Source organism: Nuphar pumila, chromosome 2 (genome assembly GCF_984573655.1).
Source record: "Nuphar pumila chromosome 2, dmNupPumi1.hap1.1, whole genome shotgun sequence".
In the NCBI taxonomy this organism is placed as follows: Eukaryota; Viridiplantae; Streptophyta; class Magnoliopsida; order Nymphaeales; family Nymphaeaceae; genus Nuphar; species Nuphar pumila.
Genome location: NC_143250.1, coordinates 96,809,872 through 96,831,985, shown reverse-complemented (window position 1 = coordinate 96,831,985; position 22,114 = coordinate 96,809,872). Strand labels below are relative to the sequence as shown.

The 22,114-nt window shown below is 37.4% G+C and overlaps 1 long non-coding RNA gene across 2 annotated transcripts; it reads right to left on the bottom strand.

The window, feature by feature from the left end:
- Nucleotides 1–1,166: 1,166 nt before the first annotated feature.
- On the bottom strand, nucleotides 1,167–14,175 carry LOC149846280 (uncharacterized). Of its 2 annotated transcripts, none has more exons than XR_016430513.1 (6): nucleotides 14,001–14,175; nucleotides 13,137–13,199; nucleotides 11,728–11,775; nucleotides 9,750–9,806; nucleotides 8,811–8,870; nucleotides 1,167–1,447 (listed from the first exon to the last, which is right to left on the bottom strand). It is a non-coding gene; the product is annotated as an uncharacterized LOC149846280 (long non-coding RNA). The 2 variants fall into 2 exon arrangements; XR_016430512.1 differs by lacking the exon at nucleotides 1,167–1,447 and adding an exon at nucleotides 8,029–8,197 and having other exon boundaries at nucleotides 14,001–14,085.
- Nucleotides 14,176–22,114: the final 7,939 nt, after the last annotated feature.

Below are 22,114 nucleotides of genomic sequence, written 5' to 3'. Positions count from 1 at the left end.
TTGTGTATACTTTCTGATTTCAGGTTGGTACATTGAGCAGAATGCTAGTATCATAGTAACAAATATGACTGGTATTTTGAAAATATCATGATTTTAATGCATTATTTTCAACGACCGATATTATGCTAAAGAATGTGATACTTTCAAAAACTCATTATCTTTGAAAATATATAACATGTTTTAACACGACTTTAACATGTCATTAATGCATGGAACACAAATTTTCTTCAATCTTTTTTTGTATTATTTAAATGTGCCGATAATTTAGAGGAAAAAAAAAACAAAATTTTGAAAGTATCATCTGAGTTTTCCCTGGCGGAGATTTTCCCAAGAACGAGTTTTGTGACTATGGCTAATATGATATGCAGCAGAATTTGGTACATAGACCACTGATGAGCCCATTCATTTGTTGTGCCATGTACTTGGACTAGCCATCAATGCTTTGGTCTGAGCCTAGTGTCAGCCATTAAACTCACTCTGCTTTATTTTGTACAAATTCAGGGGCTCAGGTTCTCTCTTATTCTAGCTGCAAGTGCTTTGCAGCGAACACTGCTTGCAGGGCATTTGATCTCAAAACAGGCCTGTTAGTTATGCACTCCAGAATGCAGATTTGCCCGTATCTTTTGATTAATGCTCTGTAGTCTGTGCAGGACCTTGGAATAAACCATACACCATAAGGCTATGTTCATGTGTGCAAAAACTGCCACAGGCCAATCTAGCATCCTTGCTATGAGACCCTAGGATCTGTCACCGGAAAATCGCGGCTGTCGGCCTAGAATCATGGATTTACATGGGTCACTCGATTGGCTTCTTGTGTATTTCATCTGTGATTAAGATCGCTGTATGTCTTGCTCCAGCTGCACAGTACATTGCTGCAAATACAAACATGAGGTGCCGCACATCACCAATGTGATGAAAACTCGTGAAAATGCTACCATGCAGATAGCCCTTAGATTTTATGATTTTTTTTCCTGAATTGTGTAGCATGTAATTACCAATGTGGCCGAAAATCATGAAAATCATGTTTGAGATCGAGAAATTGGTTAGCTTTTGCATGAAGCCCAACTGTTCCCTTAACAGGTTTCATACCCTTGTAAGCCTTGATTATTGGTTATGCATTAATCCTTTTGTGAGCTAACAAATTTTTGCTGAACCGGTTATGCTGATTGATTCAATCCAAAATATTGCTTCTTTCATAGAAATGATGTACAGGATCTACATTGTAATGCTTAAATCAGTATTGAACTTCAAAAATGAAGCTGAGCCTACATTCAAATCTATTGAATCAAGGAAACCACAGGGTTAGGTTTTACTAAATAGCAACAATTAGTGTACCGGGTTTTCTCATGAGATTGACCGTCGATATGATTTGCTCGCTCAAGCCCATAAGCTTGGTGCTCATACATATATATCTTCTTGACCAACAATCCATCTCCTTCAATCAACACTGTGTACATTCACATGGTATAACAAATATTGATGTTCCCAGTAAGAGATTATGACAAATTAATGACAAACTTTCACATATAACATCCACATGCCATCACAATTAAGATCAAAGGCGGCACAATCTAGGTCAAAAAGATCCATTCAGATCCATTTTTCGGGTGTTTGAATTTTTATTTAGCTCTTTAGATTATATTTGAATATTGGATCTACATATTTAATACAATCTTAAGAATTAGGACCTCCCTATAAATAGATCATAGTTGGATGAGGCTACAATGTTCTTTTCCAGAGATGATTTTTTTTTTATTTCTTGTTATTTCTCTGCCTTTAAAGATAATAGATTCTTAAGTTTCGGTTATTTCTAGATACTCGTTTTGTAGTTGGGTTTTGGTATCATATTACAAGCTTCATGAGCACCCTTCCTACAGCTTTCATCACATTGTTACTAGCTTTTACATTCTCTATCCCTTTCTCTCCTTTTCACTTTCAATGATCAAGCAGAGGATAACCCCTTATGAGGTTCAACTACAAACACCTAAAGGCCAAAACATACCACAATCCTTGCTTTTTAAGTGTCCTTACCAATGTTGTCAGTATGGGCCGATAAGTATCATATCGGCAGAAAATCAATAAAATACTAACCTGAATCGGCTATTTTTAAATAAATGTAAATAATTGCTTAAAATTAAAATTTTATATTATTTTAATGGTTTTAATAGTCACGTTCTGATTGACATGAAATAATTTTTAATTATTTTTTAGCTGATTCAGAACGATTCACTTGAGAATTGGTATCGGCCGATTCACCTGAATCGTTGGCCAAATGATTCAGGGACGATACCGATACTGACAACATTGGTCTTTACAACTGCCACAGACAAACCCATGGTGAGGGATGAGAATTGGGACAAGGGAATGGGAAAGGCCTGAAGATTGTTGAACAAGTCCCTTGTGATAAATTATTATTCCAACACCCACATCTTTAAGGCACTTTCCTGTATCATGGAATGTCTCTTTGAAAATGTCTACTTTCTTTGAATAGTTGGATTAGAACATCTCTTTAATTTTCTTATAGTAAATGCTCACTTGTATGTAGGCCAATCATATTAAGATGAACTGAACTTCCAAGAATTGGCTGTTAACCCAAAAACATTGGCCACTATGGCCATGTGCTTCATGCAAGGCTGATGCAGAAATTGGGAGATGTGGGCCCACAAGCATCAAAAAGTGAATTGATGGTTGTGTTTAATGAGAAAAGAGAAAAGGAAAAGATTGAGTTGCTGTTCTCTAATCTGGTTTTGAAGTCAAGGAAAAGCAACTCAAGAATTGGTATGATTTGAGCAGCAATATCCATCTTAAGGAACAAGTTTGTTGGATAAGGAACCCCCATCATGAAGAACTATTCCACTCAATGGAGTTAGGAAAGGAAAACCAGAAAGTTGTGAACCAATGCCATAAGATAGGTATCTTCATGACATATATGTGCTTATTTTATACTTTTACATAAAGTGGTATGTGCATGGACCATTCTTCTTAGCCTCCTAATGCTTCACTTGCTACTCATTTTATAATCTTTGCAGGAGAACCTAAAGCTACAGTGTCTTGTGATAGAAACCACTAGTTGAGAATTTTTCTTGCAAGCAACAAATTTGAAGAAATTTGCTTTAATCGTACCAAATTTTGACCAAATTTTACAGGTGGATGTAGGGATGGCAATGGACCGGAGATCCCCGTCTCAAAATTCTGCCCTTCATCCCCGCCTCCATTTTTGCACGACTTTTGATTTTAACCTTCATCCCCGATCCAAACAGGGCAAGGCGGGGTGGGGAAAAGCCTAAGTTCATCATGCCTCCATCCCCACACGGGTTTTGATTTTAACCTTCATCCTTGTTTCATGTCCTCCCTCCCCAGTCCAAACGGGGTGAGGTGGGGCAAGACCCTATTTTCTCCCGTTTCACTGCCATCCCTAGGTGGATGTCCAACTTTAGTCTATGTGGGGACATCCTTTTGATTGATGGTTACAAAATCAAAAGGAAGGACATTGTGCCATATATATATATATATATATATATATATATATATATATATATATATATATATATATATATATATATATATATATATATATATATATATATATATATAGAGAGAGAGAGAGAGAGGACTTAATTTAACCACGTTTCATTGATCCATGAACGCATAATGTTCAGGAAGCTTAAAAAAAAGTGCATGGTTAAAGCTCTAAATAAAGCTAAAGGATGTGGTCCAAAGGGATATGAATTATGAGGTAAAAATGTGAGCCTATATTTGGTATATGAACTTCGTTGGCAGTATACACTGCATATGAGAAAGCCAGAGAGATTTTTTATGTTCTTTTAAGATGGGAACAGATTAATGGATAACTCTGAGCCATTGTTGTCAGTATCTGTTCGAATTTGACCTGAATTTTCCGATATGGGCCAAAAATCGATTTAGAAATCAATATTGGGTTTTTTAATATTTTTAAAAAATATTAAAAATATTTTATTGACATGTGTCATCTGCTGATTAAAAAATGGTCAATTCAACTTGATTCGGTTCAGAATTGGAATAGGCCAATTTTGTGATTATTTTGAAAATCGGTTTAGAGTTGAAAATCACACAGAACAACTGTTTACATGGTTCAGTTGGAGGCAACCTACATCCAAGACGAAACTCGCTCTCTCAAGATGATGATTTTGGCGTTCTAAAACAGAACTAGAATGTAAAAAGCAAAAACACATACCAGTAGCCGCTATGAACGAAAGGAGTGTTGATGTGAATGCTGAACGTTCTCCTCAGCCTAACGACACCCACAATGAGTCCAGACCATCAAGTCGATGGTGAGCAGGATCTTGAATCCAAACAAAAGAATGAGGACACTTTGGTTGCACTCATCAAGCAACCATGTCTCAATTTATATTGGGAGGAGAGTGGGGGGTTACATACATAACATTCATATACGTGAACCCTTCATTTTCCATATAGAATGTGAATTCTTCACATTCACATAACCCTCTCCCCACTAACTCTCCACTAATGCCTTTATTAGTGCATTGTGTCAAACCAGGTCAGTCAGGGTTGGACCTGATCCAAAATATCCAACATTCTCCCACTTGACCTATTGACAGAAAAAAGTACAAAATGAATCATATGAGTCATCGATATGAACACCGCATTATGAAATGTCATATTTTCATGCACTATAATATAATTCATTTTCAATACTTCATCATGTTAAGATTACCTTTATAAATAGGTTGCTCTCTAGCCCATTCTATTGGTCCTTTAATATTATTATTCTGTTGTTCTCTCTACCCAAATGAAAGATCCTTTATGCAGAATAAATAATACACAAAACCATAGAGAACCAATTTAGCTTCATAAATGTGATCACATATAACCATAATGTATTGTCATACATCAAAAAGAATCAAATAAACTCAGCCCCTTTACATGTTGAGAATATAATCCCGATGCTAGCCCTTTAGTAAGAAAATTCGTAGTCATTTCCTTTATACCGATTGTATCAATACATACTAGATGATTTTTAGTCCTTTCTTAACAGCAAAATACTTTAACTTCATGTGTCGACACAAAGTTAAACTTTTGTTGTTATTCAAGAAGGACACGACAACTTCATTATCATAAAAGATCTTCAGTGGTCTCTTAATAGAGTCTACAACCCTAAGACCCATAATGAAGTTTCTTATCTGAATTACTTGAGATTAAGTCTCGTATCGAGAAATGAATTTTGCCTTCATGGTATGAGCAACAATTGTAAATTGCTTTTCACTTTTTCATGAGACGACACCATCTGCTAGTAAGAAGATATATCCAGTAGTGGACTTTCTACTATCGAGACATTCTTTCAAGTCTGCATCAGAGTATCCAATGACCTCTAGGTGGTCAACCTTTCTATAAGTCAATATATACTCCTTCGTTCTTTGCAAACAACGCATGACCTTTTTCGATGTCTTTCAGTGCGTAATGCTTAGATTAAACTGATATCTACCAAGTGTTTTCACATCAAATATGATATCTGGTCATGTGCAGGTATGTGAATACTGCAAACTATCAACCATTGAAGTATATGGGATAATTATCATTTGAGTCTTTTCATTATCATCTTGAGGACAATCCTTTAGGTTCAATTTATCTTCTTTCACTATAGGTGTCGATCTCGGAGAATAATTCTTCATCCCATATCTTTTAAGAACCTTAGGATATATGATTTTTTAGAGAGGCCAATGACACATTTAGATAAATCCCAATTCCAATAACATATGTGGTCTCACCCATGTCCTTCATGTCAAAATGAGAGGAAAGAAAATCTTTTGTCTCATATAGTAATGCTCAAATCATTAGTTGCAAGAAGAATATCATCAACATATAAAACCATAATTATGAATTTACTCTCACTATCCTCAACGTATATGTACATATAGCTTGTCGATTGGGATTTAGATCTATAAAGCATGAATCTGATCATATTTTGCTTGTCGATTCATGAGCTTGAATCTGATTACATATAGCTTGCCGATTTCATGAATCTGATATATATATATATATTTATTTTCAGCCGATCAATGTATGAATCTGATATACATATATTTCAGATCATGTCTTGAATTTAATTTATATACATATCAGATCATGTGTTAAGCTTGATATATATATATATATATAACACGTGTGTCAATTTTCTGGTTAGTATCGCGCGTGTCAATTTCCTGCCGATACGAAACGTATCAGATAATACAGGCCGAAAATGACAACATTGGTGCGGATGCTATATCACATGGATACAGCTGTATATAGGTATAGGGATACAGCAATTTTTTTCAAGTTTTTGGACTAGCATATAAAGGGTAAGCACATATGACCACTTTTATGAAGTTTTTCAACATAATTAGTATATAAGGGGACACACATAGAGTCTCCACTAACTAGCCATACATGATTCACATGCAACTTTTATATCTCTTACTAATTTTCCGAAAGTTGTTTGAAAGTTTAGTAGGCAGACGCACGCCTTAGCATAGTGCAGTTCTGCATGACTTCTGCGTTTGCAAGAGAACAGACCATAGTTACGAGGAAGTGAAATAGCTAGGTGTGCGAAGCAGAAGTGAGCAAGCCAGTGTTAAAAGGTAGTATAAAGCCTACTAAACAGACCTTAGATGAAGCGCGCTTCTGGCTTCGGAAGTACACTTCCCCCCTATGAGGTGCTTCCCATAACGTCACATTATTTTACATGATTTTTTTTTTTGAGAGGCAAGATGGGGTTAGTCAGACCCCTACCAGTTATACAATTATACCATTGGGTTTTGAACCTGCAACGTCTCAACACACGGTGACGTGCACTAGCTGCTCCTACCAGACAAGCTGGGCCCCAATCGGTATCTTTTACATGCAATTTTAACGTATTAGTAGCACAATAAAATGAACTGGGCTCACCAACGGCGGGGGGGGGGGGGGAGAGGGAGGGAGGGGGAGGGGCTCTGCTTATATGGTTGGAGCAGCTAATGCATGTCACCTTGTGCTAGGACATTGCAAGTTCAAATCCCAATGGAATCGTTGTATAACTGGTTGGGGGCCTGCCTAGCCCCAGCTTGCCTTTCAGGAAAAAAATGAACTGGGCTGGCAAGAAAAGGGTTGTTGTCCAAGACCTGGTCCATTAATTTGGCCATGTGCCTCACACAAGGGAGATAACAGATTCGGCTAATGCCGGCATATGAAGTACGAATCCTAATTCTAGGGACCTATGTCACAAGGACACCATTAAAAGGACACCGGGCACGCTGCTTTTGTGTGATTTTTTCATAGAGAATAGCATACAAGGGGACACGCTACAGGGGTAAGTCAAGAGTATCCCTGTGACATAGCTAGAAATTGAAGCTATTGTTTGTTGTTAAAAGCAGTTTTTTTTTGTTGGTTAAAAAATAAAAAGAGTTAAACTGACCTTAGTATGTGACCTCATTTTCTTTAATGTGATGAACATTGGTGTTGAGAGATCACACTGTATATAACAGATTAGGGCTGCAAATGAATCGGACATGGTCGGATATCTGATCCAAATCTGACATGTTATTTGTGGATATGGATCCTTTAAGTAAAATCTGAATGTGCATTAAGATCAGATTCGGATATGTTCAAACCGATTACTTCTGGATTTGGGTCAGATTCGTAACAGCATTTTAAGTTGATTTGGAGTTTATCCAAATCAAAATCCAACAGGATTGCATCTTTTACATGTAAATAGCTTGCTTTTGTTCTATTTTTCCCAGATCTAGTATTACCATATGTATTTCAGTTTCGGATTCAACCTCGCCTCCTCAGATCTGATTCAAACCAAGATCTGGATTCAGATTTACTGTTTACATTTTAGATTGGGATTCAGATCTGGCAAGATATGTGCTCATGTGCCCACTAGATAAAATCGCCATATTTCTCAAACCATATCAGGCAATGCTTTGCATATCATTGCTTATTGTTATATATAGGCTAATTTTCTTTCTTTTATTTTAATTTTATTTTTCTTTCTTTTTTTTTCTAAATTGATTTTATATAAAGAGACAATATAGTCTTTCCAAAGGTAAAAAGAAAGTATAAAGATCTTGCATGAAATCAGCCCATAGACCCATACAGTTTCAGTTAGACAATAAAAGTATCATCTACTTTTACAGCTGGCCCTTCTGTTGAATATCTATATGTATCAAGTCTACTCGCTCTGCCAAAAAAAAAGAAAGACATGTTAGCATGAAATTTTATCCCGGTGCATGAAATTTTTTTTTTTTCAGTTAGACAAAAAAAAGACATGTTATCATGAGACCAATCTGAATCCGAATCTGAAGTATTATCCAGCATGAATACATTTAAAACATATCGTATTAAGTTAGTGGACTCGGATTCAATTACCTTTATTTTGTTGCGACTCTGAATACGAATCTGAATCTTATTAGTCTAGATCTCATAAGATCGGATTCAACAATGACCATATCTGACTATAAATGGGCCAGACTCGGGTAGGATCTAGGCATTACCGAGTCCGACTTAATCGGGTATGGCCTAATCGGTTCAGAGTTGGGTGGAATTAGGTAAAACTTAATCTCAATCCAACTAGCTTAAAACCCCATACTTACACTTAATTGGGTCAGGTTTAGTTTGATCTCATATGATTGAAGCAGAAGAGCTCCAAAGTGGGATAGAAATCTACACTGTCCTATGTTAAACTAAGTGTGTGTGTGAGAGAGAAAGAGAGAAAGAGCGCACACGTGCTTGCATGTGTGTGCACGCGTGTGAGGGTGCATGTGCCATGCATGGGCAAGGTGGTGTTAACTGACCGGAGTGTTCCCTGATGTACATGTTGGTCTTCGAGGGGGCAGCTGTTGATGTGGAGTTCTCTGCAAATTAATTAAAGGCAAAGATTTGTCAAATTCCATGAAGGGTTTGAATTTCTGAGAAACTTAATACCCAAGAAAATGAAAATGCATCCTTCAGAATATCCCAAAAAACTGAACCTACTTTCCAGGGAGTAGTTGAGTACAATAAGTATTTTCAGAGACGTCTCAGACTTGGGTTGTCCAGTCCAAAACAACTTAGATTAGAATAGTAAACCTCTACTCAGATTGTTGCCATCTACGTCCCAATCCAAATCAAGATTTTGGAAGAGCCGGCCGGCTGACTTCAAACACGTTTAGGCAAAGGACAACCAAATCAACCAGCTGCTGAAAAGACCCCAACAAGCGACCCTCATAGAGCACTTCTTTCTCAGGGCCCCACTGAGTCAACCATGCTATTTTTTCTAAATTTATAACCCAAAAAAACCACAACCCGGCACCATGGTCGTGCTGGCTCAGCCTTTCCATACCTACAGTCATCGTCGTCGTCGTCGTGCCGACAACTTAAAACTTCGAAGCTATGGCCACTCACCTACAAGCGATTCTCATAGGGTTTTCCCAAAGCTCCCGGGGACTATATTGGCTTGCACAGAGAAGAGACACCTATGAGAATCGAACCTTGACTGTGAGTCAAGCAGCCAAGGTCCCACCCCACTACGCCAACCCCCCTTGGGGCCTCTATTTCCTGACTGTATTTGGAGCTTTGACCAAGTCAGAGTATTGACTCAGCTGAGCCATTTGGTCATGGTGATCAACTTGCTATTCTGAAAAATCCATAAGGGAATAAAGATCCTCTCTCTCTCTCTCTCTCTCTCTCTCTCTCTCTCTCTCTCTATATATATATATATATATATATATATATATATATATACATGGTCATACCTGCAATTTTGGCCGCAAAGACTCTACCGCAATTTTTGATTTGTGGGCTGCTCCTTGCTTTTTGAATGAACATGATTGGGAAAACAAGGAAAAAGAAATGAGATTGATGGTGAAAAAAAAATAAAAAAGTAAAGCACAGTCGGGACTAAATCATTAGATTCCTTATTTACTATGTCACATGGATAACACCGGCATGAGTGGTAGCGGGTCTGGGGCAATGTTATCAGTATGGGTGCGCATATAGGTCGATACTCATCGTATCGGCAGTATTTTGATACGCTGCAGGCCTGAATAGGTTATTTTTTTAATAAATATAAAATTCTACAAATAATAATTTTAAATATTATTTTAACATTATTTTAATGGTTTTAACGTCACGTTATAATTGACACGTAACATTTTATTATTATTTTTGGGCCGATACAGAATGACTCAGTTGAGTATCCGTGTCTCGGCCGATACAACTGAATCGGTGGCCCAACGATTCAGGGCAGATACCCGCTCCGACGGACAACTTTGTCATCAAAAAGACTATGACACATGGATACGTTCAATTAAAAGAACACAAGGCACCCCAGTTTTGTAGTTATTGGTTGGTAGGAGCTGTCGGTGCATGTCTTCCTGTTGTGTGGGACATTGCAGGTTCAAAACCCAAGTGATACGTTGATTAATAACTGGTGGGGTTTGGCTAACGATATATATATATATATATATATATATATATATATGGGGGTAAATTGGGATATCCCTCTCACTCGGGTATGTCACAGGGTACACCATTTTGCCTCTCCCTAGTGACATGAGCAGACACGCCATGCTTGGGACACAGATTCGTGTGTATTTTATAATTTTTATTATTTTGTGATAATATTTCAATAAAAAATATTTTTTAAAATATTAAAATGTCAACAACTAGTTTTTTATTGATTAAAAATAAAATAAAAAATGCATGTCTTCCTGTCTTAATTATTTAAAAAAAAAAAACTGAATTTGCAAGTGAAACCCACATCGCCTGTCGTCTTACACACTGGTGGAGCCACATTAGGAAGTGCCCACCCTGACCCAAAAATCCCCAAGAGGTTATTGGGTCTACCCTGATCCAGAAGTACTATGAGAGGACCCGTCTCGAAGTGGACACGACCACAGCACAAAGTAACCTGTTTGTGATAAGTTCTTGACCTGATGTGCTCTCTCTATCGGAAAAGGGTTGCATTTGACGCACTGGAAACAATTTTTTTGAAAGGCAAGCTGGGGTTAGGCAGACCCCACTGGTTATTATTCAAACTTACCCGGTTTGAACCTGCAACATCCCACCACAAGGTGACGTGCACTGGCAGCTCTTACCAACCAAGCGGAGCCCCAGTTGGTACTCTCTCTCTCTCTCTCTCTCTCTCTCTCTCTCTCTCTCTCTCTCTATATATATATATATATATATATATATATATATATATATATATATATATATGTGTGTGTGTGTGTGTGTGTGTGTGTGTGTGTGTGTAAAGTAATTGACACTAATGAAGGTAAAGAAATATTCAGCTAGAAATCATGGTGCAAGCTATATCGACTCAATATACCTTTCAACATGGTTTGTTTAGCAAGAATCAATCTTCGAATTTATCCTTTAAAAACCAGATTATTTGTCATGTGTGATTTAAAACACATTTCTTACTAAATAAACGATGTAGATCACATTTGTAACATTTGATCTACAAAAAAGTTACTTTTTTTGAAGAACTCAATAGTTTTGTACCTTTATTAGTACCAAACATTTATCCATCAATGATATTACCTGCTCATTTATAAGCTACCAATGCATGATAATTAACTCGAAACCATCATTGATGTGGTCACATTTGCAAGTATTTGACTTTTAACAAATGATTTAGATGATGTGATTAATGCTCTTTGTAGGGTTGACAACATATTTCTTATATACATATAGTAATTGTCCATGAAATTTGTAGAAGAGACCAACCTTGCATAGAACCCAGTCTGCAGAGTCAAAAAAGGCCCTCTCATGATCCTGCCAAATTCAAAAACAAATGTTTAATAAGGTCATAGTAAGCAGTGTTGTGAGAGGCGTACCCCTCAGAGGCGAAGCGCAGGCTCAACGCCTCGCTTCGCCTCATCGCATTTACAACCTTGCTTGAGAGTCTCACGTTGTGAGAGGTGTACGCCTCAGAGGCGCCGAAGCGCAGGCTCAACGCCTCGCTTCGCCTCATCGCCTCGCTTCGCCTCATCGCATTTACAACCTTGCTTGAGAGTCTCACGTTGTGAGAGGGGTACGCCTCAGAGGCGAAGCGCAGGCTCAACGCCTCGCTTCGCCTCATCGCATTTAACAACCATGATAGTAAGACATGGCCAAACCTTGGACGCACTTGAATTTTTTAAATCAAATACTTTAATGGTCATTTATGTTGGCATCCTGGTCAAAGAAAGTCTCTTACCCCCACCCAACCCACTTTCCTATGAAAGACAGGTGGGAAAATGCTTGCCCTAAAGAGAGTGCTTGATGGCCGGAGATAGGGGTGGGAATCGGGCTGGCCCGGCCCGGCCCGGCCCGGCCCAGCCCAGGCCAGGCTCATTTAGAGCTCGGCCTATCGGGTTTTAAGTGCGGTCCAGCCCAAAGTTGGTCCGGCCATTTATTAATGGACCATGTTTTGACCAGGTTCTTTATGGGTTCAGGTTTGAAGAGCAGCCCATGATCCAACCCAATGGGCCAATGTTTCAAAGGCATAAGAACTCAACTAATTACGTGGAACCAATATAAGCCCAATCCAATCCGCGTAAAAGAATAACAAAAACTGAATCCAGAAAAGCCTGAGCGAGTGCCTCAATCCAACTCTAGCCAAATCTAGCACCAAAAAGTAGGTCAGATCCAGCACACACCATGTATGGGCCAGACTTAGAATTCACCGTGCCTAATTTTTGGTAAAGTAGGCCAGTTTGGTTTGGACAGTTCTGTATTTGGTTTTACCCCGGGATTGACAAGTTTGCTACCTTATCCGCAAGGCCCGCGACCTGACCTGACCCCAATATCCATTAGAGCCCAGGTCCCTACCCTGACTGACCTGACATGACCCGACCCGACCCGACCCTTATCGGGTAAGTGTTTTCTCAGTTTTCTGCTCATATCGGGTCTGGTGAAAAGCCCATCTGGTATTGGATCCAATGTCCATCCCAGGCTGCGTACATGGGGAATTGAACGGGACTACCAAATCCATCGTGATCAACATATTGGGATTCCTTGCATGTTGGGCACACCTGATAGGATGTGGTCCACTGTTTGGCACCACACATCTCTCAGATGAACGGTGCTAATTGCTCGATCTTTATGACTCAACAAAAACTACAAAATTCATGCAACTGAGTTGGAAAGGTCACCTTTGAGATGAGGGGCTTCTTCTTTGGAACAATTGCACCATATTTATTTGCTAACGTGGTTTCCTGTGCGTCCACACAAACATAGATAGAATTAGTCAAGCAGCTTTTCTGGGTCTTGGAAGCTTGACTCGGATCCGAACTTCTGCGGATCCGGGAAATGCAATAAATCACCAAAATAAAAGGCCAAATCGGGTCAGATCTGAGCATTTGCCGTTCTCTAATTTCCACATGTATGCAGACTGACTTAGATTTTGGATTTCCAGACTCCAACAAAATCCGAACTTCCCGAACCCTACTGAACGTATATAGATGGATCAAATACCGAAACCAAACCGTAATCCATATCCGCATAGACGAGCGTTTTGTCTACCCTGTTTGGGCAGAATTCCTAAACAGAGGACATCGGGTCGGGCGGAATTCCAGCCCGCCCCACGGGTTCCCAAACACTATTTATGTCCAATTTTCAACCAAGTGAATACTATGATGATTTTAAGCCTCGAGGCTTAATCACAAATACAAACCGAACTTGATAGACGGCTGTGATTGAACTGAAAAGCACATCCGTGACCGTTTGTTCCCGGAAAAAAAAAAAGGAATAAGTGAGAATGACACCATGGTTATTCAATGTAATCTAACGGCTTCGGATGAAGTTTAGGAAAAAATCCAAGGGTGCTGACATTCTGGTAGACGGAAATTTAGATAAATGATGAGCAGCATATCGGGGAATTCGACAAAACTATAAAGGTGGTATTCAGGGAAAAAGAAAAAAGAATGCTGGTGTATTGGTGAATTCGACAACACTATATGGGTGGTATTCAGGAAAAAATGAAAAAGATTGGGGTGTTAAGAAAGAAACATCCTCACCTCCTCCGACGAAGAAACCTTCCCGGAACTTGCCATCTCCGCCCCTGCGATTCATCACCCAAAAAAATATAAGAGAGAAAATTAGCAATCAACTCTAAAACAACAAAAATATGGGGAAAAAGATTCGTGGGTATAGATCTATCCTCAATAAGAATATGAAAATTTAATATTTCGAACTAAAAAACACTAAATTTTGAAGGCGATTTTGTGATATTTGGTCCGAAATCACCATCATTCTAACATCTATTCAGGACAAGAATACCAAAATTCAATATGTCAAATGAAAAAAAAAAAACTCAAAAATATTGAGTTGTGATTTTGTGGTATTTGGTCTTAAATTGCAATAATTCCAAATAATACATAAAAGAGAAAACAAAAAAAAAGAATGAATAGATGAACTCACCGAGAGAGAGAGAGAGAGAGAGATGGGAGAGGTCGAATGTTTGGGACTTAATAATAAGAACGTGATCTCTCCAAATTACTAAATCACCCTTCTTTTTTAATGGCTTTTCTAAGAAGCCCCTCAACCGTTGGAGCCGACTTAAGTCCTAAAATAACCAAAATGCCCTTTTAGTGTGGAAAACCGCGTGAAAGTTCCTAACCAGGCTGCGCAGGCAAAACCGACCTAACCTGAAGGTATTGACGGATTAGACCTGACCCGAACCGATCATGGTAGACCCATGGGTCACGTCGGATCCAAAACTTAAAGCTGTTTAAATGACAGATCGGTTGTTGGGTTATGAAAATTTACGACCCATTTGTTTGACCTGTTTATATACATGACCCTACTCGTTCATTATAATATGCACCCAAACGGCCAAACCCGAACACTATCTATACATAATCTACCCGAATTGATTTGTATCATGCCATAGTAGCCTCGACTGATTTGGATATCATTTTTTTAATTTGAACCAATTTAAACCCTGTGTGAATATATGCTTGTTTTCAATTTTATGGTACAATGATTTTTTTCTCATTAATTCTGTTAAACAATAGTTATCTTATAAAATTTATTAGCCAACTTTAGGGATGTCAACGGGTCGGATTCAGGCCGGATCTAGGCATTACCGAAACCGACTTAATGGGATATGACCTAATTGGATTCAGAATCCCATGAAAAAAGAAAGAACCAAATACAGATTCGACTAGTCCAAAACTTGATATTTACACTTAATTGGATTCAGATTTTAGTCAGATTTGGGTTTTAATCAGATTCAGATTTCAGATTTCAATGGAAAATTGATACTGAATCTGATTTTTTATTGGGTCCGGATTTTGGCTACCGAGTCCAATTAATCGGATTCTGATTAGGGTCCAATATTAGGTTACATCCAAGCCGTTGACATCCCCAGTGTTAAACATGGCTAGTGCACAAAACATAGTTAAAAATCTCATCAAACGACAATCTCGAGGTAAATTTTTGAAAAAGTTGTTTTTCTCAAAAAGATCTTGGGAAAATGGTCATATATATACCAGGGAATATATAAAAATATAATGAACACGTTGGAAATATAAAAACATATGTAAATATATAAATATCGCAAACAATAGCATCACTATAAAAAAAAAACATGATATTTTTTTAATAAATTTTTATTCAATTGAGCATTTGCACTTGGGTCCTTCTAGATCTAAATTTTTTTCTCTCTTTTTTTTTTTTTTGAGCTTTCTGTCACCAGCTTGATAGAGGGCATGGAGGAAGTAGATGTGGAATCTTTTAGACTGAACTAACGTGCGAGTCATTCTCCTGACCCAAAGACCACTAGAGCTTTTCAAAGAACGTGAACCAAATTCACACTTAGGCCCTGTTTGGAAACTAGTAGCTAGTAGGGTGTTGTGTTGAGGGAAGGGGCATCAACGAGCCAGGAACCAAACCTAGACCTGATTTGAGATGATGGTATCGGGTCTGAACCCAGGTCTAATCAGACGCACCATATAGGGATTCCATGAGCCAGACCCAGACTATACCCAATAAATTAATATTTTTTTTTTCATTTTTTTTTTACTTTGAAAATTATAGATTGTAGTCAAAACTCGAGTCGAGCCCGGATCTGTTATGAAATTTCACAAACCATACCCAACTCCATATATTTTAATCAGACCCTTCAGGTTCAACCCAGATTCTAATTGAACCTTCTTATTTATCACCAGCCCTGACCCTATAGGCACAACTCTAGGTGGATTTATTTCTCATATCCAATTTAAAAGCGTGCCTGATGAAGCCTGACCCGACCAATTTACTTGGTTGGTGTTCGTAGTTTAGACGCAGCAAGGGTATCGTGGTAAATACCGAAAAGGTTGAAGGTTATCTGGGTTGGGGTATCCTCGTCTTATTTTAATATCTAAAGCGTTTTTTGGGAAAAATATAATAGCATTTGGTTGTTGCCGTTGGAATATCGTGATCTGCACTGAAGACCAAACGCGCCCCACGTCTTAATCGTGGACGTGCCGACACCACACCCCCGTCCTTCAAAAAAACTACGGAATGGCCCCTGACCACAAGGGCTCGTTTGGAAGCTAGGCGCTGGGATGGGCGTTTATGCATTTGGGATGGGAAGTGAAGCCCTTTCTCCTTTGTATTTACACAAAAGGATTCAATTTGGCAGCTACCAGCTGTCACTTCCTCAAATGCATAAACTCAATAACGCCCATCCCAGCTAAACAAAATAATCAAGTTTTTTGGGTTTTTTACTACACAGAATCAGTATCACGAAATCCCATTCTAGAAGAATCTCGGCGAGGAAAAATCACGTAATATTCATAAATTATTTTTTCGGTTAATTTCAATAAAACCTCCACAAAATATCAGTATATATATATATATATATATATATATATATATATATATATATATATATATATATATATATATATATATATATATATAGTTGAAAACAATTATAAGTACATAAAAATATAGAAAACTGTGTTTTATACTGTTTTTAAGAGGATAAGGAGATGTTTCATAATAGGCAGTATTTTAATCTTGCTGTTATTTTATAACAAACTGCACCCATGCAATATGTGCCGGTTGCAACAATGAGGTAGGGCGGGGGTGCTTTCTAGGTTGCATGGGTGCAGTTTGTTATTAAAAACGACAATAATAAAAACACACACACAGTAAAAGGCACCCGCACACCCTGTGACAGCGGGCCTGAGGTGAAGGTGCTCACCCTTCATCCCAGGCTCGACTCCCACCGGGTGTGCGGATGCCTTTAACCGGTGGGCTCTGTAAGGGCTTCGGTGTCGGTTACCCCAGTCAGGGTTTACCTAGTAAGGGGTGGCTTATAAGCAGTCCGGTTTTGGGTGAAGGTTCATTGTCATAATGTATATATATTAAAAAATATTTGCTACTAATGAATGTAACGACCTAATGAGCAATAAATCATAATTAAGTGCAAGTTGTATCAGCTCAATCTAATCACATAGATGTGTTCAACGTGGTTTTGTTTGCTAAAGATAAATTGTCTTGGTTGATGCTTTTATGATATAAAAATGTGGTCTTTTGAGTTATGAAATTTTGATACATTGTGGGTCATTGATTTTTATACCCCTTTGAAACCTAATTACTTATAATCACATGATTCAAAACAAGTTTTCTACTAAAAAACCACGTAGATCACATCTGTTATACATTTGATCTAGAAAAAAATTGAAATCTTTTGAAGAAAAAAATAATTTCTACCCATTAGTTTCTTACCTTCATTAGTAGCCAGTATTTTCCCCCTTTTATATATATTATATATATATATATAACAAAAGAAACTAAAATATGTGAAGTTCGTGTAAGTTGCTTATTTTTCACTTTTTGTTTTGCAGATCTCACACCACAGATAAGTTTGGCATGATTTATTTGTAGTAAACCGACTCTTGGGTCTTAGTTTTTTTTTTTTTGCAATTTAAAAAACATGACTTTTAGATACTTGAATATTATTGAAAATTTTGGGTCCTTGATTTTTTATCTTTCCTATAAAATCAAGCGTGTGGGTCATATCCTTACGTACAGTACAAATTCTCCAAAAAAAAAAAAACCCTTAAAATTTCCAATTCAAAAAAAAGTTCACATTATAGTATTCAGCATAAACAAGCTGATGTTGGGGTGTTTGAAGGGACAAATGGTTAGGGTCAATTGTCAGACAATGAACCAGTTGTTCAACTTAGATTATTAGTTGGGCAAGAGGGCTAATTAATTTTCTTTTTATTTATAACCCGAAGAAACCACAGTGGACATGAAAATATGGTCACCCTGGCTATGTCTGCAATGTAAATCTTTGAGGCTAGGTCTCAAAATAGGCTTGCATAGAAGGGTGACGCCCATGGGAATCGAACCTTGAGAAACTATTCTCTTGCTGGCCAAGTTATGAAGGCTTCAAACTTTAAGACTTCCAAACCAAAATGGGTGGTTAGGCAATTGTGGCTTTTTGACAAAAATCTTGTGGGGCCCCATTTTGGTGTTTTGCAGGGGAGAGGGAGGGTGGTTACGTGGCACGACAAAAGTGGCCCTGCTGATGTGGTTCCTGCCAATTGGCTGATTTGATTAGTATCAGCAGAAAATCAATACGAAACTGACCCGAAACGGTTTATTTTCAAATATATCTAAAAAATGGTCAAAATAGTTTTTAATATCTTTTTATATTATTTTCAATATTTTTGTGATGTGTCTTTTTGTCGTTGAAAGTTGGCCGATTCAGTTTGATTCAGAATCGAAATCTCCCGATTCCCTGAATCAATTTGCCCGAGACGATTCTTACAACCCCCCCCCCCATCTTCCTTTAAATGTAATGACGTTGGAAGGAGTAAGCTGATGAGGATGGTGAATGCACCAATCCCCAGAAGGATAGGGGAAAGAAAGCTGACGATGATGATGATGATGATGATGATAGATGGTTGTTTTCATTTATCAAGTTCATTGTAACACAAGCGAATGAGTGATCCAATGTTGTCAGTATCGGTATCGGCCCTCCAACGATTCAGGTGAATCCGACTGATACTGATTCTCAAGTGAATCTTTCCGAATCAGCTAAAAATAATAAAAAAATATTTTGTGTCAATCAGAAGGTGACACATGTTAACATCATTAAAATAATATTAAAAATTATTTTTAAGTATTTTTTTATATTTATTAAAAAATAGCCAATTCAGACTGGTATAGTATCGATTTTCTGTCTACACTTATCAGCCGATACAGGCAGATTCTGGCTGATACTGACCACATGGGGGTGGGGACAGTCTCTCTCTCTCTCTCTCCATTAATTCATCGCCTCGATTTGAAACCAGTAATAAATGCACCATAAGGCATGTATGTGTAACACAGTAGCCAGACTCATCCTGGGCAATTCCTCGGGAATTATTTTCATCGACAAATCGCGATTAATAGATAAAAAAATTGGTCAGCCTCACTGCTTGGGTTCCTCAACCGATCGTTATTAATCGGCAAGATGAAAAAAAATATAATTAATGCCCATAAAAATTGTCATTCACATTTTAGTGATAAAAAAACTAAGACTAAGGGCACGTTGGATCATTCTGATTTACTTGAATCTGATTTGTGTAAGCAGCCCAACAAAAAAAGTTAAGCTGTGAGAAAGTGAAACTCATTTGCCTTTGCAAATGAGTCACTTTATAATTTGATTGAGATTCAAAATCACGTGAGACCCCATGTGATTTTAAATCTCAAGCGAATAATGCTTTTTTAAAGCAGCAGCCGAACATACCCTAAAAGTATAAAATATAAAATAATTTTAAAAACTTAAAACTTGATGGCATATATTCATTAAATTTTTCATAAAAGATAACATGGAAGAAATGCCTCTTGTAGCAAAAGCTTCCAAAGCTATATAAGGTTTGCACCAGAATTCAAACTACCTTCATATAACTTTTTTTATAGGCAAGCTGCGGTTAGGTAGACACCTACCAGTTAAATAACTGTACCATTGGGTTTTGATCCTGCAACGTCCCAAGGCAAGGTGACGTGCACTAGCTATACCTTCGTATAGCTTTCAATACAGGGTGGCTGCACCTTTTTTAAGGTATATTGGTACTTTTATGAAGCAACTTGGAAAGGGCATAGCTTAGAAACATTATGTGGTTAGGCTTGCAGGATAAAGCAATAAAAAACTGAGAGAGAGAGAGAGAGAGCTTTCTAACTGTGTGCACCTTGTTTCTTCTCTTGGTTTACATTGCAAAAATTCTTTGTTTCATTGAACATTACCCACATAAAGTAGGGATGTTGTTAATGTTCAAGTAATGAATGTAGTGGATGAGAGCATCCTATGTTCACGCCAAGTTAGAGTCAATGTTGGTTAATGTTCAAGTAATGAAAGTAGTGGATGAGAGCATCCTATGTTCACGTCAAGTTAGAGTCCTCGAAAGTAAGGGTTTGTTTTTAGTAAAGTTAAAAAACCGAACGTGGTTATGTGAGTGGGCAGTGGAGTACTTGTTGCTCGTATCTTTATGCTATTTTTTTTTAAATAGGTTTCTTTACCTATTAATGTAGAGGAAACAGAGTTAAAAAGTAAAAATATATTGCAATTTCATTTTCAGTGTTGTTGTGTTTTCTATTTTCTATTTGTTGTTTTTGTGTTTTGTTCTATTGTATATATACCTTTCAAATAGTGGTATCAAAGCTAGGTTGCAATCAAAGTTGGGCGTTATAAAACGTAGTGAGTGAACATTGCTGAAACAAGGAGTTCCTCTAGACTTAGAGTTTGGAAGGATAATCTCTAACTGAAATAAAGTTGCAAACTAGTATGTCAAATAACTCCCATACCCTCAACATATCCCAATCGTTAGTGCCAATTTTAGTGATGAGAACTATGAATTTTGAAATACTAAAATTAAGATTTTTTTCATCTCAGAAGACCTTTGGGAGTTGGCTGAGAATAGGTATGCAAATGTTAAAGGAACTAAGGCAGTAGAAAATAAACAGAAAAAAATTGATGCAAAAGAAGCTTGAAGGAATGATGTGAAGGCATTGTTAGTATTACAATAGGCTATATCTGAGACCATCTTTTCAACAATTGTCGATGCCACAAAGTCAAAAGAAGCCTAGTTACTCTTGAAGCAAAAAATCCATGGGGATAAGAAGATCACAACGGTTAAACTTCAAACTTTACGAAGACAATTTAAGACATTTTCTATGAAAATCGGTGAGTCTATTCAAAATTTCTTTTCTAGGTTCTCTATTGTTGTGAATCAAATGAAAACTTTTGGTGAAGTCTTAAATGATCAAAAGGTAGTTGAAAAAGTTTTGAGGTGTCTCTCTTCTAAATTTGACCATGTTGTTATTGCAATTGAAGAGTCCAAGGACTTGTCTATGTACTCTATTTATCAACTAATGGGATCTCTTTTAACACGTAAACAACGTATAAACAGGTCATCAGAAAAAATGGTGGAGCAGGCCTTTTAAACTAAGGTAAAAAGTTTAAAAGAAAATAATAGTAATGGTGATCAAAGGAGTGAAGGAATAGGTCGAGGACGAGGAGGTTTTAGAGGAACCATTCATGGATGGGGTAGAGGCCAAGGAATATTTTATGATACTTTTCAAAGGAGTGATGCAATAGAAAAAGGTAATCAAAATCAGAATTTTAGAAGAAAGCGGTGTTGTTTTTTTAAGAAGTTTGGTGATATTGAAGCCAAATGTTTTGAAATGGCAAAGCAACAAGCAAATTTTGCACATGAAAATAAAAATTTGTTTCTTTCAAGTATGAATGTTAATTGTTGCAAAACTGAAATGTTGTTTATAGATAGTGGTTGTAGTAACCATATGACTGGTGATAGGAGTCATTTCAAAGATGTTGATGAGACCATGAAACTGAATGTGTGGATCGGGGACAATAATAAAGTGGATATCAATGGCAAATGAGCAGTTGCTATAAAAAAAATCAGGTATAGAATGACTCATTCAAGATGTTTACTATGCTCCTGGTTTAGCCCAAAATTTACTTAGTGTGGGGCAATTGGTTAAAAAAGGCTACACTCTTTTATTTGAAAATGATGTATGTGAAATTCAAAATAAGAATGATGTAGTTCTTGTAAAATTAACATGATCCAAAATAAAATGTTTTCACTTGAAACAATCAAAATAGATGATTGCACATTTATGGCAAATA